This window comes from Cervus elaphus, chromosome 11 (genome assembly GCF_910594005.1).
Source record: "Cervus elaphus chromosome 11, mCerEla1.1, whole genome shotgun sequence".
Lineage (NCBI taxonomy): Eukaryota > Metazoa > Chordata > Mammalia > Artiodactyla > Cervidae > Cervus > Cervus elaphus.
In genome coordinates this window covers 84,756,603-84,768,411 of record NC_057825.1, presented here as the reverse complement: position 1 = coordinate 84,768,411, position 11,809 = coordinate 84,756,603, and the positions used below count along the sequence as shown (strand labels likewise).

The 11,809-nt window shown below is 40.7% G+C and overlaps 1 non-coding gene across 1 annotated transcript; it reads left to right on the top strand.

Moving 5' to 3' along the window:
- Positions 1-4,388: 4,388 nt before the first annotated feature.
- On the top strand, positions 4,389-4,461 carry TRNAC-ACA. Its single transcript has one exon. It is a non-coding gene; the product is annotated as a tRNA-Cys (tRNA).
- The last annotated feature ends 7,348 nt before the right edge of the window (positions 4,462-11,809 follow it).

Genomic DNA, 11,809 nt, shown 5'->3' with positions numbered 1-11,809 from the left:
AGGCTCCTGACTTCATGACCCAAGTTCTTAACCACTCTATTCCAATACCTAAATATGGCCTTCATCTGTTTCAAGAGTTGCCAGTCAGTCATAAACTTAAAACCAGTCTCTCCATAAAAGCATTCAGTGGACTTTTAAGTGTAATTCCCCTCCTCCTCCTCTTTTGTTCTTCAGCCTTTTCCCTTTTACTGGTCTCTGCTTTCTGTGTGCAGAACTACTACATGTAGGTTCTACCATTCTAAAAAAGATTTTCCTGCCTAGCTTGCCACGCTTCCAGGTTCCTGGTGTTAGAGACCGAGATGCAGACTCTGGATGTTCGCCTTGCTCTACTGGGGGTTGCTGCTCCAAGACCTTTCCCCTGGAGAGAGCTAGGGAATGAATCCCTGTATGGCACCAGTGGTAAAGAACCCAGCCGCCAATGCAGGACATGCAAGAGACGCAGGTTTGTCCCTGAGTAGGAAAGATCTGCTGGAGTAGGAAATGGCACCCCACTCCTGTGTTCTTGCCTGGAAAATTCCATGCAAAGAGGAACCTAGCAGGCTATAATCCATGGGGCCACAAAGAATTGGACACAACTGAGCACCAGCATCTTTGGAGTAGGAAATGGCAACCCTCTCCAGTATTCTTGCCTGGAAAATTTCATGCAAAGAGGAGCCTACTGTGCTACAGTCCATGGGGTCACAAAGAGTTGGACATGACCTAGCTACTAAACAAAACAACACCACATATATACACATATTTACATCAAATATGGACAGCTTGTAGGAGGATATTGGTTGTGAAGAGTTAACAAAAAATGAGATTGATTTAAAAATCACAATTCTTTCTTTTCCTTTCCTTTTCTCTTTTCCTTTCTGATAGCTCAGTCCTAAAACCATTGGGTGGGGCAAAGCAAGAGAGCCGTCTGCATGGATGGCTGGCCTGGTGTAGGACGTCAGAGGCCAAATAAGCCTGAAGAGCATGTCCACACTGGGGAAAGCCCAGTTTGAGATGTTACACATTTGCTCAGCCTTCCTGAGTGCTGCCAATAAACCAGCACCACAGCCATCTTCTCCTCTCTCTGACACCCTCCTCACACCCCACATCACTGTGTTCCTATACCACATGCTGAGGCTTTCCTGGTGTCAACACTCCGCTTCTCCTCCCTGGGCCCTGATCCCTCTCGTAAGTCACTTCTCTGTGTGGACAGCATGCTCACCTTGCCAAGCTGTGACTCTTACACCAGACTCCCCCTTCATAGATGCCCTTCTTACCTCATGTGTGTTCTAGCACCTAACATTAGGCCTTCTCTCCCCACCCCCTCATATAGTCACACTCCTCACCTGACTTGGACTCTCAAATTCCTCATACATTGACATATAATGACATATCCTCATATATTGACAACTGTGATGTTAATTTCATGTATGGATTTGACTGGGCCCTGGGCTGCCCAGATACTTGTTTAAACATTATTTCTGGGTGTGTCTGTGAGGGAGTTTTTGGTTGAGATTAACACTGAATTCATTCACTAAGTAAAGCAGATTGCCCTCCTCCATGTGGGTGGACCTCACCCAGTTTGTCAAAGGTCTGAATGAAATCAAAGACTGAGCAAAATAATTCTTGCTTTCTGCCTTCCTGTCTTTGAGCTGGCACATTGGACTTCCGGATTTGCATTCGCACTTGGACTGAAACTTATACCAATGGGCTCTTCTGGGTCACCAGCTTGCTGACTGCAGGTCTTGAACTTCTCAGCTTCCTAATCACATGAGCCAATTCCTTATAGTAAATATTGCTCAGTGACTCTACTTCTCTATCTCCTATTGATTCCATTTTTCTGGAGAATCCAGACTAAGATGCCCACTTAACCTTGCTCAGGTTCCAACAGCCCATGAAGCCCACTCCTCGGCAAACTCGTCCTGTCCAGCCCTCTCTTCTCTTTGGGCTTTGTTGTTGTTCAGTCCCTAAGTTGTGTCTGGCTCTTTGCGACCCCATGGACTGCAACATGCCAGGCTTCCTTGTCCTTCACTATCTCCTGGGTTTTATTCAAATTCACGTCCATTGAGTCAGTGATGCTACCTAGCCGTCTCATCCTCTGCCACTCTCTTCTGCTTTTGCCTTCAATCTTTCCAATGAGTCATCTCTTCACTTCAGATGGCTAAGTATTGGAGTTTCAGCTTCAGCATTAGTCCTTCCAATGAATATTCAGGGTTGGTTTCCTTTAGGATTGATTGATCTCCTTGCTGTCTTCTCTAGCACCATAATTCAAAAGCATCTATTCTTCGGCACTTTGCCTTCTTTATGGTCCAACTCACACATCCATACATGACTACTGGAAAACTTAGGACATCGCAAATGAGGCATCTCCACCCCCACTCCCCACAAGTGTGCATGCCTCAACCTGCTTGGGCTCCAGCATCCCTCACTAGCTCCCCTCTCCTGTGAATAGCTCTCTTGCTTTACCCCCACCAATAGCTTTAAAACTGAATTATTCAAAAAGAGAAAGGAAAAAAGATATGAAAGTGTTGTAACATTTTTAGTGATCTTAATTCTTGTTATCTCTTCTTCCATTCAAGCCAATATTCTCTTACAAGTTGTCCATATTTTCTGTCTTCATTTTCTCAACCCACTCCCAACTGACTTCAACCTTCATCACTCTCTGATGCTACTAGGTCATCAGTGACTTTATTTCTAAATATAAGAGATGTTTTTCAGTTTTTATGCTGCTTGATCTGCTGGAGACACTTGACACTCCAACCTCTGAAAACAGCCCATTCCTTCTGCTTTTGTGACACAGCATTCCTGTGATAATCCTCCTCTCTTGCTGGCCACTTCTTCACAGCCTCCTCTTCCTCAGACTAGTGCTTGAATGTTGGCACTGCCCAAGGCTCAATCCCAGGCCTTCTGCTCTTCTCACTTGTCACACTCCCACATCTCAGTACTATCTTGGCTCTGATTGTCATCTATATGCTATTATTTTAGAAATTGTATCTCTATCTCTGCAAGCCTGATTTTGAGCTCCAAATGCATATACCCCACTGCCAACCATACATTCATCCAATTCAGTAATATTTATTAAGCACCTACTGTGCATTTGTGCACTGATGTAGGCTCTTTTCACCTACATTCAGATGTCTGAGGCACCTAACACTGAGCACATGGAGATAATGCAATTTTCTTCACCTCTCCTCCACAGCCTATGCATACAGGGTTCTTTATCTCTGGAAATGGCATGAGCATCTTCCTCTTGACCAGAGCCAGAAACATCTGACCCTCAACTCCTCATTCTCACACCCAGTCATTTGTTAAGTCCTACCAATTTTTTCCTTCTATGTGTCTCTTAAATCTTTCCAATTCTCTGAGTGAAAGTGTGAAAGTGAAAGGCACTCAGTCATGTCCAACTCTTTACAACCTCATAGACTGCAGCCTGCCAGACTCCTCTGTCCATGGAATTCTCCAGGCAAGAATACTGGAGTGGGTAGCCAGTCCCTTCTCCAGAGGATCTTTCCGATCCAGGGATCGAACCTGGGTCTCCCACATTGTGGGCAGATTCTTTACCGGCTGTGCCACCAGGGAAGCTCCTCCAATTCTCTACATGTCCACTAATGCTCTAGACCTGACCACCACTGTTACTAGACAATAGCCTCCTAACTGGCTTCTCTGACTAGAGACGTGCCCCTCACACACACAGGCTTTCTATCTACTCTCCACTTAGCCAGAACGTTCTTCCTCTGATGCAAATCTAAACAGGTCACTCCCCACATTTTAACACTTCCATGGGAATTCCTTTTGCCTCTGAGATAAAGAGGAAACTCTCTAACACGGCTTCAGAGCTGCCCACGAGCTGACTCGCTCTGCTCTTCAACCTTACTTCTCCTGTTTCTCCACACAGAGCCTTGTCTGCTGGCTCCAGATGGTTCTATCTGGCTTATAATCGCCCCCAATGCCTGCTACCTTCACCTATAAATACCTCTGCTATTGCCTCTTGCTTGATTTACTTCCCCAGTGGTGGCCCTGGTGGCTCAGCTGGTAAAGAATGTAGGAGACCTGGGTTTGATCCCTGGGTTGGGAAGACCCCCTGGCAAAGGGAAAGGCTACTCACTCCAACATTCTGGCCTGGAGAATTCCATGGGCTGTACAGTCCATGGGATCACAAAGAGTCGGACACGACTGAGCGACTTTCACTTTGATTTACTTCTAACTCATCCTTCAAGTTTCAGTGGGAATGTTACCTCCTCAAAGAAGCCCTCCTGATGCACAGACATGGCTGAGTCCTCCATCTCCTGGAACATCCTTGTCTTATCACACATCATGATGCAACAACTTGTTTAAAAGTCAGTGTCCCTAAGCAGGCTGAATCTTCCATGAAATCAGGGATTCTATTTATTTACATCATCTATGACAGGACTTCCCTGGTGGCTCAGACGGTAAAGCGTCTGCCTACAATGCAGAAGACCCAGGTTCAATCCCTGGGTCAGGAAGATCTCCTGGAGAAGGAAATGGCAATCCACTCCAGTACTCATGCCTGGAAAATTCCATGAACAGAGAAGCCTGGTAGGCTACAGTCCATGGGGTCACAAAGAGTTGGACATGACTGAGCGGCTTCAATGTCAATGTCATGACTCACACAGGGCTTCCCAAGTGGTGCTAGTGGTAAAGAACCCACCTGCCAATGCAGGAGACATAAGAGACATGGGTTCAACATACAACATACACACATGCCTCACATAGCAGGAGCTCAATAAACGTTTGTTCAATGGATGAATGATTTATTGGTGCTATAATGATAAACTGGATTCTACAAGATTTATCCTTTGACAATCTGGAAACATCATGAGCTGATTTTAATGCTTTCAATTACTTGCTTTCATTACTACGTGTTGCTACATGATGTAATGGTTCAGGGCAGAGTCCTGAGGATGCCTGCCTTGTTTCAAGTCCAGCCTACCCTCATTCACCATACGCCTTGGGCAGCCACTACCTTCCCTGTACCTTTCTTTCTCCATCTGTCATATGCTGTGTTGAGGATGAGTCAGTATGTATAAACCACTTAGAATAGTACCTGGTACAACTTACATAAACACTACATAAGTCAGAGTTATTGTTACTTTGAGATATTTTTATTTAACAAGAGTCTTGCTATTATGAAATCCCTTGATCATTAGGGGTAGATCACAAAGATGAGTAATTTAAAGTACAGTGAAATCACCGAGTGTGGACAGTATTGTTAAAAGCTCATTAAAAAATACCTGACACAGTATTTAATGCATAAAGACATTCACATTTTTAATGGCTAAAACAAAAGAAAATTGAAAGTAAGATATAGAAAGTGGTTAAAAGATTTGTAATAGAATAGGAATTTAATGGTTTGTATTTTTAAAAATCATGACAAAACTCAATACAGGTTTCTCACAAAGAGCTTTTTCCAAAAAAAAATTGTAAATAATGCATAGTAATAAAATTAAAAGTATTTGGAAAATAACTTGTATTTCTAAAAATATAATCAAGATTATTTCTAAATGATAGAAAAATACATTATCCGAACTAAAACTAAGCCTTATTTACAAGCCATGCAGCAAAGATACTGGATTAAGCATAGAAGAAATTTCTTATTTCCAGGAGATACAAGGGACGCCTCAATTTAGAAACCAGACTTCACCCTTCAGGCTAAATCAATACACAGTTTCTGTCAGCATCCAAAATATGGCACAGATTCAGGACCTGGCAAGATATTAATTAAGGAAAGGAATGATTAAAACCAAAATCTAGAATCATCCAGGAGTAAAAACAAGGCCTTTGATGACACAGAATGAAGGCAAAACCCAAGGTTTCCCCCACTTAATAAATGTGGGATGTCGTGTGTGTGTGTGTGTGTGTGTTTATTGTTCAGTCATGTCCAATTCTTTTTGACCCCATGGACTATAGCTCACCAGGTTCCTCTGTCCATGGGATTCTCCAGGCAAGAATAGTGGTGTGGGTAGCCACTCCCTCCTCCAGGGGATCTTCCAGAGCCAGGATGGAGCCTGGGTCTCCTGTATTGCAGGCAGATTCTTTACCGCCTGAGTCACCGGGGAAGCGCAGAATGTTGTGACAGTGACCTAATTATCTACACCTCAGTTGTCTCACATGTAATTTGGGTATAAAAAAATACCTTACGGGCTTTTAAAGTGCATAAGTTAGTTAGTATCTGTAATATGCTACACAATGCTTAGCTCATAATAAACCCCCAAAAACTGTTCACTGTTACCATATTTATCACACTGATTTCCATTGTACTTTCCTATATACTTGTAACCATGTATATCATTTGTGAAATTGTTTAATATTTGAGTTTATTTGTATTTACATCAGGAAAGATCTTCAGCTTTAGAACTAAAAAAGTCTGAGAATCAATTCTAGCTGCTTCATGTACACGTAGTGAAACTTTAAGTGAGGAGTTTTAACTCCCTCAGCTTCAGTTTCCTCATCTTTAAAATGGAATAAGACCTACCTTGCTGAGTTGTCATAAAAGTTAAGTGAATTAATCTGTGTAAAGCACCAGACACAAAATGATGCTTCATACACTGCAACAATGTTATAGGAACTAAAGAGAGAGGAGATGACTGTTACATTAACCACTCATTGGGATACGCAAATTCAGTGGAAGAAAGAAAATTTCAAACTGATGCCAGTTCACCAGCAGACAAAAAATCCCTGATGAAGTGACTCTGGGTTCCATTCCTAATGACTGAAATAACCTGTTATGGTATTAGATAATTAGAAAATATTTTAATACTTGAAAAAAAGGCATTTGTGTATTTCAGCAGTATAGAAAAGAAGCCCTACTTGGTATGATTTGCTCTGATGATATATTTATCAGAAGCAGTTCATTTTTCTACTACAGAATGCTCTTTGATATCATTAACCTACAGAAATAACTGTAGGAAAGTAAAGCAAGGCCATTCAAAGGGTGAGGTAACAAAGAACTTTTTTTCACTCCTGAAGTCTGCATGAATTAATGCAGCAAATAACAGTCCTCCAGAATCCAGGAAGGAAGTAATCAGAGAGCAGCTGACACAAAGGCCCTCAAAAATTTTTCTGATGATGTATATTAATCACATTAATATTGATGCTTAGAGAGAAGACACTGGGCAATCATTTAATAACACAACTTCTCTGCAAAACTACAAAATCCATAGATCTAAAAATCTAAATTACATCATAAATCACATGATCAATGTGCTCCCTGTTGACTCTGGAGGAGATGTTTGGGTTTAATAGGAAAAATACTGTACTTGAACTCAGGCCACCCAATTTTAAAACTCTAGTCTGCCACTTACGGCTGAATGAACATGGCAGCTCACCAGTCTGCCCAGGTCTCAATTTTCTCCCCATAGGATGAGGATGAAATTACTTTAGCATGCATTTGTGAAGACTACATGAGAAAAAGGATATTCATTACTGGCTCAAAATAGACACTATAATTAGTTGAATATTAGTTCAACAAATTATTAAATGAATCAAAGATTACTTTTCACATAAAATAATTATAATAGCAAACATTTATTGTTTATTTACTATGTACCAGCTGCTTTTTTAAACATTTTTAATGAATTATCTCATTTTTTCTACCATATAATCTAGCAACCCCACTTCTGGGTACACAGTCAAAGGAATTAAAATCAAGATCTTGAAGAGCTATGTGCACTTCCATGTCCATTGCAACAGTATTTCACAATAGCCATGATACAGAAAAAACCTAAATGTTCATCAGCGAATGCATGGATAAATAAAATATGGCATATATATAGAATAGAATATTATTCAGTCTTTTAAAAAAGAAAATTCTTCCTTATGCAACAACATAGGTGAACCTAAAGGACATACTAAGTGAAATAAACCAGTCACAGAAGACATTCTGCATGATTCCACTTACATGCTGCTGCTGCTGCCGCTAAGTCACTTCAGTCGTGTCCGACTCTGTGTGACCCCATCGACGGCAGCCCACCAGGCTCCTCTGTCCCGGGGGAGATATCTAAAACACACCACAGAAACAGAGAGTAGAATGGTGGCTGCCAGAGGCTGGGGGAGAGAAAAGTGCGGAATCACTCTTCAGTGGGAGTAAGTGTAATGTCTCCTACATGCAAGATGAGTAAGTTCTAGAGATCCATTGTACAGCACAATGTCTGTAGTTGACAATACCGTATTGTGCATGTAAAGGTTTTTAAAAGGGTAGATCTTATGTTAAGTGTTCTTAAAGCAACAAAAAGAAAAAAAAATTTAAAAACCTATGAGGAAAGTTTTTATCTTTCTTCTCATTTGAGAAGTAGGTTGAGAGAGGTTAAATAAACAGTCACTGTTTGCATAGAATATAAGTGCCAAAACCAGAGTAAGATACAAGGTTTTCTCACAACAAACCCTATATATCTCCAAATTATCAGTTTTCAAATCATGTATTAACATCAGAACACTTTATTCAAATGAAATATGTAGAGAACCCAGATGTATATTACAGATAAAAACTGAGCAACCTGGATTCGAACAGGGACTGAATCTTTACCCTCATCGTGGCCTTAGAAACATCTCACCAGATCCCTGGGACTCAAAAAACCACAGCATGAAAGTCATTGCTACAAGAATCACATCTTTTTCACATTTATGATTGTGACAGTTTGCAACCCACTGGAAAGGTCTATGACAAGTAATAATTTGTCATATTTCTAAGGTATTAATTGAATCTTGCATTGCAAAACTGTCGGGAACAAGCCATTAAGCTGGTAAGTGAGTTCTTTAGAAGCATGAGAATATGTTCAGGTTATACATGATTTATGACACGTGTATGATCTGGGAGAAAGTCAGGTACCTGGGCTAACACTTCCATGCTTATGAATCAGGGGATACCTGAAGAACTGGGACATACTATAGGCAAAATATCTAGATTCTACAGGACCTGACTACTGCAAACCGGCAAAGTATGTCCTTGATTTTATTGTAAGGAATATCAAATTACTCAGCACGTTACTCCTCAACATTTCCTAGAGTTGCCAGATTTAACAAATGAAAATGTGAAATACCCAGTTTAACTTCAACTTCAGATAAACAACAAATGCTTTTCTTTTTACAAATATATTCTAGATATTTCATGGCTCAACACTAAAGAATTATTCTCATTTTCTTAAACTATTTTTATGTTATATATGCTTACTTAGGAAGCCAGATTATTAATAGATATTTGCTGCATCATCAAAAAAGCAACAGAGTTCCAGAAAAACATCTATTTCTGCTTTATTGACTATGCCAAAGCCTTTGACTCTGAGGATCACAATAAACTGAAAAATTGTGAAAGACATGGGAATACCAGGCCACCTGACCTGCCTCTTGAGAAACCTATATGCAGGTCAGGAAGCAACAGTTAAACTGGATATGGAACAGCAGACTGGTTCCAAATAGGAAAAGGAGTACGTCAAGGCTGTATATTATCACCCTGCTTATTTAACTTATATGCAGAGTACATCATGAGAAATGCTGGGCTGGAGGAATCACAAGTTGGAATCAAGATTGCAGGGAGAAATATCAATAACCTCAGATATGCAGATGACACCACCCTTATGGCAGAAAGTGAAGAACCAAAGAGCCTCTTGATGAAAGTGAAAGAAGAGAGTGAAAAAGTTGGCTTAAAGCTCAACATTCAGAAAACTAAGATCATGGCATCCGATCCCATCACTTCATGGCAAATAGATGGGGAAACAGTGGAAACAGTGGCTGATTTTATTGTGGGGGGCTCCAAAATCACTGCAGATGGTGATTGCAGCCATGAAATGAAAAGACACTTACTCCTTGGAAGGAAAGTTATGACCAACTTAGACAGCATACTAAAAAGTAGAGACATTACTTTGCCAACAAAGCTTCATCTAGTCAAATATATGGTTTTTCCAGTAGTCATGTATGGATGTGAGAGTTGGACTATAAGGAAAGCTGAGCACAGAAGAATTGATGCTCTTGAACTGTGGTGTTAGAGATGACTATTGAGAGTCCCTTGGACTGCAAGGAGATCCAACCAGTCCATCCTAAAGGAGATCAGTTCTGGGTGTTCATTGGAAGGACTGATGTTGAAGCTGAGACTCCAATACTTTGGCCACCTGATGTGAAGAGCTGACTCATTTGTAAAGACCCTGATGCTGGGAAAGATTGAGAGCAGGAGGAGAAGGGGACGACAGAGGATGAGATGGTTGGACGGCATCACCGACTCAATGGACATGGGTTGGGTGGACTCCAGCAGTTAGTGATGGACAGGGAAGGCTGGCGTGGTTCATGGGGTCGCAAAGAGTCAGACACGAATGAGCAACTGGGGCCCAGGAGGCACAACTACTGAGACTGTACGCCAAACCTACTGAAGCCCATGCATCCCAGAGCCTGCATGCTGCACCTACTGAGGAGCCTGAATGCTACTAAGGAAGCCAGCTCTCCTAGAGCCTGTGCTCTGCAACAAGAGAAGCCACCACAAGTAGAGAAAGACTGGGCAAAGCAATGAAGACCCAGTGCAGCTAAAAGCAAATAAATAAATAACGTTCTATGTTTATTTACTCAGAGTTCCAGAAGGAGAGAACATAAATAATAATAAAGAAGCAATATTTGAAGGCATAATAGCTGATAATTTTTCAGAGTTGATGAAAGATCAATAATTAGATGGAACAACTGACATACTCACAAGAAGGATAAATGGAAAGAATTCATACCAGTTTTACACCAAACATATAGTACTGACACTACAGAATGCCCAATACATTATCATATCATCTTGGAATATATTAAAGAAATGTAAATTTTGAGTTTACTCACAGGTGAATTCTAGAACTTAGCAAAATAAAAATTTCAAAGAAGGGGAAAATATAATTTCATGGCTAGAAAACCAAAAAATGAAAATATTTACCAAACTGGAATATTGTTAAAAAAATTTTAATCACCACTCCAACCATGAAGAACATAATCAAAAAGAAAGGGGAAAGATACTTAAAAGGAAAACATATCAGAGAAGATTAAAAACTCCTTGATGAACTCAGAGTTTAAAACACACAGTTTCGTATAAATGAGCAGACACCTGGCCCTTTAGAAAGCTTGATTTCTTTACAAAGATTTTTTTTGCTAAACTTGAGAGAGTTTCTCATATCCCAACAGATTAAAATAATTTCTAATTATCCCCATAAACAACTTGAAAACATTGAAAAGCTTGCTTATTTTTCATCTAGCTTTGAAAGGACTGGAAAAGCATGGATTCTTAAAGAATATGACTTGCTCCACAACGAAAAGTATTTTTATTTCTTTGTGGCTGTAGCTCTGAAACTGTTTTTGTTTGCCTCTTCTCTACAACCAAAGGCACTTTCATATTTCCTTTGTTGCATATAAGTACTTTGCTTCTTACCACCATACAACTCTATTGTTAAAGCTTAGAAATAATACATTTTTTTCTGCTATTGGAGTATATTTCTACTGTAAAGTAAAGTGAATCAGCCATATGCATACATATATCCCCTCCCTCTTGGAGTTTCCGCCTCTCCCATCCCACCCATTTTGGTCATTTTGAGGTGAGTTTTCATCCAAAGTGAAGACAGACACAGAGGTGGAATAATGAGGATGGGAGTACATCCACATCAATGCAAGTACTCAGCATCAGTTACGTGAAAGTTCAGTTCAGTTCAGTCACTCAGTCGTCCGACTCTTTGCGACCCCATGAACCGCAGCATGCCAGGCCTCCCTGTCCATCACCAACTCCTGGAGTCCACCCAAACCCATATCCATCGAGTCGGTGATGCCATCCAACCAACTCACCCTCTGTCGTCCCCTTCTCCTCCTG